At 45.5% G+C, this 6000-nt stretch overlaps 1 protein-coding gene and 1 non-coding gene across 5 annotated transcripts in view; both read right to left on the bottom strand.

Moving 5' to 3' along the window:
• The window catches only part of LOC144155484 (uncharacterized), a 234114-nt gene that overhangs the window by 202053 nt on the left and 26061 nt on the right, over positions 1-6000 (bottom strand). The gene's annotated exons all lie outside the window — the stretch shown is intronic.
• On the bottom strand, positions 5280-5352 carry Trnat-cgu (transfer RNA threonine (anticodon CGU)). The gene has a single exon. It is a non-coding gene; the product is annotated as a tRNA-Thr (tRNA).

Below are 6000 nucleotides of genomic sequence, written 5' to 3' on the forward strand. Positions count from 1 at the left end.
TTAGAACATTATAGATTATTAAATTAATGCTAGTCACAAAATAAGAAGGCATGTCTGGTGTAATTTTTGCCCCCTTATTTTGTGACTAGCATTAATGTGACTAGCATCATAAGCAAATTTTACCTTTAAGGAATTCTTATATGTAACATTTTGTTATTCATGTGGGCTACATAATTTCACACGCTTTATGGAAGCCTGGTCATATTACTGTCGTAATTTTTTATGACCGGGCTTCCATAACGCATGTGAAATTATGTGGCCCACATGAATAACAAGATGGCAGAAATAAGCGTTCCGTAATCTAAAACTTGCTCAGCAGGCCGTCATATTAATTCAGTCTAAGTATATGTGACTTGTGTGCAACAAGTCATCTTTTAAAATCTAAAACTGAAAACTTTATTCTATATGCTTCAATGAAATGGTGTATTTGACAATAAACCGTAGGAAAAATGTACCCCGCTCCTTTAAAGTCATGAATCCTCAGTTCGCTTGGCAAATAGGGAACGATTAGTTTGATTCAATTCACATCATTCTTCCAGCTAACCCGACGATGGCCTCGTCAGATTTCTCGTTTGTGGCTGTGTACACGCGTTTTATTGCGAAAGCACTTTTCAAATGAGCTATATTAGCCTATCTCGGCCGGATTCGTGCCAACGGGTTGAAGCCTCATTCCCGAAGCCGCTTTCATGACGCCTCATTCATAAAGCCTAATTCATGAAGCCGCATTTCTGAAGTCTCCCACATTTCCCTATTTATACCTCACTTGCGCGAAAATTGCTCCGCAGCAGACAGAGAGGCAACGGTGGCATACAATGGCCCTACTATCGTAACGTAGTGAAGCGGTACCCGCAGCTCCGACGTACAATGAGTACGACGTTGCTTGGCGCATCTTGTAAGGCTGAACTTCAAGTTCGCCAAACCTTCAACCTAACCATAGGACGTTAGGCCTAGTGTCACTATTTGACGTCTAACGTCGTCTAGCGGTTCCCACTGGAAAAAGTGCTCAACTCTACTTCCAGCTGCGGATGCCAGTTGACGTCGTACGTCCTCAAAGCGAAATGTTAAGCCTAAGCTCTGGCGCATACCGGACAGCAAAGTGATACATACCCACAGCCCATAAGAGAACGTTAACTTCTATAAGCAGGAATGCATGCAGGCTGCAGAACGGCCTGCTACAGACGCTGCTACCCGCTGTGTATGATGCACCAAGCAATCAATGAATCAATCGATTGATTACATAGATCGCAAGCACTATGAGGGTGAACCACGGGAAATCTGTGCCCGTACTCCGAATACTGGATGCCTATTTTGAAGCTGAGGAAAGTGTAACCTACGCCCAGAGCCCGCATGAGGTATTCCACAACGCTTTTTAGCAAGAGTGCATGATAGCCTCGTGTAGTATTCTGTGATTGGCGCAGCGGCGAAACAACGTTGCCTTTTTTATTATTTTTTTCGGGTACTGATTTTTTTTATTCTCCTCAAAAGTCTGTTCTTTAATAACGTTCAAATCATTGACGTAAAGATCTGTTTACGCCGGTGAAGCCTTAAGTGCGTTATCAGCCATTAGACGCGCGTGGCCATGAAGTATAACTTCGCCGGCCGACACTGAAGGTCATCCGTGCCGTGCGAAGCATTTTAACTGCATGGTAAAGATTTTAACAGAAGTCTTGAGAGTTTATCTGTCCTTTTCGTCATAATTTTGTGCGCAATAAGTCCTGACGAGGGAAGAAATGAAAACAGCACATGGTAACCTCAATCCAAGGTCGCACTAATATGCGCTCAAAGAGGCTCTATATTGCACGTCCCCGGGTGAAGCTCTGCAAGCAGAAGGCATCGTGAAGGAGCCTCTAGGGCGCGCGCAACACGTGGGTGGCCGCTAATCAGTTTGGCTTATATGAAAACGACGTTCATGTGATTCCACCGAACTTTTCCGTGAGCACTTGAGGGATTCAGCTGCATGATTTCCAGAATACGGGAAGGGAATGCATTTGGTTGTGCATTTACTACGTAGTTCGTGCCAGGAAAGATCAGCTTAATAGGCTGGTCCTCGGAAGACTTTATCTTAAAGCGAAGTCCCTCGCAGAATACACTTAACGTAATGAGCATGCATTTAACCTTAGTTTTTAGTCCCTGAAGGCGGAGATTAAATGTGCCCCGTTTTCTTTTCTATTTTAAACAAGAGAACCGTTTTTACGTGCGAGGGAACATGGTCAATGCGATCATCAGGAACCACTAGATACGCAGGCGGCAGTTGGACTGAAGTGCCTAATTTATATATATATATATATATATATATATATATATATATATATATATATATATATATATATATATATATATATATATATATATATATATATATATATATATATATATATATATATATATATATATATATATATATATATATATAAATAAGGGTAGGCAGGCAAGAAAGCCAAGGAAACCAAAGGGGAAAATGTGGTAGGTCATATACATTTTTTGAAAGAAAGAAAGAAAGAAAGAAAGTGGTGAAAAAATGCCCGCCGGATGCTTTTCTCCACTTTTTTGCTTTCTGCAGGGAAGAAAGTCAGAGTCAGGGTGTTGGGGTAACCAATAAGACCGATGAACAGGCAAGCATTGGGTTGAAACCCTATAATTCTACCCAAATGTAAACATGAGTTTGAGGTTCACTGTCGAAAGTCCGCATGGAACCCGTGGTTACGCTATTACGAAGATGAAACGCGTTAATAGGCTTAGTGTGGTAAGTGGTCAAAGCTCGATTTCAGCTTCCTGCCGTAATGCATTCATTCGGATATGGTGAGTGCACTAGTGCCTGTTTTTTGTCTTCTCCGCCAAGCTCGTCACATAGGAACCGTAGGTACGTCATAAAGACTGTTTCAGGGTTGATTATAGATGAAATACGCCCCCTTGAATGTAAATTGCTCTGTAATAGGAACGTCGCTTCGGGCTGAGCAAAATTATCGTGATGACCAGCTCAATCTTTTTAATAAAGCAAGGTGGCATATCGCCTTATGGTGCCTTGAGCCCTTACGCGTCTTAATGTAAAGAGGCCGTTAAACACGTACTGAACGTAGCGTAAAAAATTTCCCCGCATTTCCCCGAGGGGAATAATGTGAAAGTGCGAATGCAGGAGTTGAATTTGCGCGGTTCGGTAATGTTCGCGAAAGAGAGATCACACACACACACACAACTACAAAGAAAGAAAGATGCATTTATTCACAGACACCTATTTGTGTTGTCGTTGTACTTGATTGCTAGAGCGGATCTCAGCTTTGAAATTTCGTGTCAGTACTCCTTTAAGCGGGTGCATTAGCCCTTCTCACGCCCGATTCCTGGCCAATCACCCACGTGGGTATGTGCCATGCACAGACACCTATTTGTGTTGTCGTTGTACATGATTGCTAGAGCGGATCTCAGCTTTGAAATTTCGTGTCAGTACTCCTTTAAGCGGGTGCATTAGCCCTTCTCACGCCCGATTCCTGGCCAATCCCCCACGTGGGTATGTGCCATGTCAGCGGCCAGGCAGCGCGGGCCCATCTCCCCCCGTTGCCAAGGAAGACGAGGAGATTCCTGGCCAATCTCCCACGTGGGTATGTGCCATCTCCCCCCGTTGCCAAGGAAGACGAGGAGCGCGCCGCACCCGCAGCTGTTGCTATGTGGACGGACGGCGGTCAACGGAATTCAGGGTCGCTTATAAAGTGCATTCGCACTTAAAAACTACGGCGAGTCTTCTGGTTAGGTGGTTGACGGTCTGTGTGAAGTATAACTCAGTTACGAGCACAGCAAAGCCCACAATCGGCTGCAAAGCTTTTAACAACTTTACTTCGCCTAATTCGAGACTCCACTGTCATTCTACCGTGTTTACGCCTCACGGAGCAGATGTTCCTGCGACTGGACAGATTTTTCACGCACTTCCGGCTCAGGGAAGCGTCATCGTTTTGCGTCGTATGCTTACGTCGGCGGACTGCGCCGACGTCGGAACGCGCAGTTAATTTGCATCGCATGCAGCACGCATAGCGCTATCGTGTTACTCTAGGTGATTTTTTTTTTTCGAACCTTTGTTGTTCCACTCCTTGCCACAAGACATGCGCGTAGCTTATAAAAATACGCTTCTATCCTGCTTGAGTGCGCCGCTCATTTTTTCCTGCGCTGTCCCGACCAGGCCTCCAGTCGCTTTCTTTCTTTGTTCTTTTTTTTTTTTAAGTTTACCTTACTCTAATCTTAGGATAAAAGTGGCGAAAACCACGCCCCCAGAGTGGAGGCCGTATCCACGACTGCTCTGGTTACCACCTGTATACCACCCCCAAGCACAGGAAACCATTGCATTCATATAAACACCAAAGAGAGGGGAGGGAAGGGGAGCCACCCCGGTAGCGTAGTCGGTATGGCATCGCACCGGTATTGCGAAGGTCGTGGGTTCGGGTGCCACCCGTGGGGTATTTTTTACTCCCCTTTCTTTTTGTCTTTCAAACGTTTTACAGCCTATATGTGTTTCAAGAAGAATAAATGACGGACCACCTTTTACCCTGCGCCTTCCCTGCCGTTCTTGACTGCCAGCCTTCCTGTTGAGCGTTCGTGCGTGCGCACGCGCGTGCGTGTCCCGGGTCCACGCTGAAAGGATATCCCAAAGGGGTAGTTTGCATCGGCAGTCTGGAACTGTATGAGTGCGACGTCATCTTTGCGCTTGGAAAGGCTGCAAAAAAGGTTAACTCGCATCTTCGCTCGCCGCTACACCCCGCATGAAAAATACGCTATACAACGACGTCGCTAAAGCGGCTTAACAAGGAATTATAATTTAGACACACGAACCGCGATTTATTTTTTATGTTCAAGTGTATCCACTCACAATTCAACAGCCCGAAATTTGTGAGCTCAGTTAGGCTACGAGCGTCAGTGCGAGCACTCCCTCCCTACATGTGCTTTGATGTAACGACCGCAGAGATGCTGACTCCAGTGTTCCGTGTGCAACGCGTGTGTAATGATGATTTTTGTGTATCCTTGGATGTCTTTTCTGGCAATATTAGTCTTTCAAGCGTGCTCTTAAAAATGCAAGTATTTAGAGTATTTCAGGTATTCATGCCCCCACATTATGGTGTATAAGGTTTCCCGTTTTTGTTCCGTGCGGCATTCCACAGTTGTACCCCTTTTTGTACACATCCACACGCGTATAAGGGTTGGCAGTCAAGACTGCATCGGAAAGCAAAGGGGAGAATGCGGTAGGTCATTGAAACAGATGAAGAATTTTGAAAGACAGAAAAAAAAATGGAGAAAAGATGCCCGCCAGGTGGGATCCGAACCCACGACCTCCAGAATACGCGTCTGGTGCGATAACCACTACGGTACCGGCGGGGCCGTCTCCCCTACACTTTCTCGGGTATTCATGTCAAGGTATTTTGTTTCCTGTGCTTGCGGGGCAATCCCACCCGGCCGGCATTTTTTCTGCACTTTCTTTCTGTCTTTCCAAATTCTTTATCTGTTGCAATGACCTACCACATCCTCCCATTTTCTTTCCGAGGTTTTCTGGACTGCCAACCCTTATTTCTGCCTTAATTCAACGAGCCCCTCATTTCCCATTCTGATTCGCTACACGCATAGCGAGGGCCTCTGTTCTGGCAGTCTTGGTGCCATAGGTAGCTAAGAGGGTTCAACGCTGGTCAACCACTCTCGATCGACATGTCGTAGACACTCGAATCATGGCCCGAGGGTTAAAAAGGACCCCTTAACCCAGAGTAGTCGGAGTGGCGCTGGCTACCACCCCCAAGCGCAGGAAACTAATATATTTTAACATCTAATACCCCAGAAAGTGGAGGGGAAGAACAGCCCCGCCGGTAGCATAGTGCTCATCGCACCAGACGCGTATTCTGGAGGTCGTGGGTTCGGATCCCACCCGGCGAGCATTTTTTCTCCACTTTCTTTTTGTCTTTCCAAATTCCTTATCTGTTATTAGGCGATTTTCTATATGAGTACAGAAACCACCCAATTTTCAATTCTCACTCA

The sequence above is a fragment of the Haemaphysalis longicornis genome, unplaced genomic scaffold (assembly GCF_048455015.1).
Source record: "Haemaphysalis longicornis isolate Haplotype H1 unplaced genomic scaffold, Haemaphysalis longicornis Haplotype H1 scaffold_1, whole genome shotgun sequence".
Taxonomy (NCBI): Eukaryota; Metazoa; Arthropoda; class Arachnida; order Ixodida; family Ixodidae; genus Haemaphysalis; species Haemaphysalis longicornis.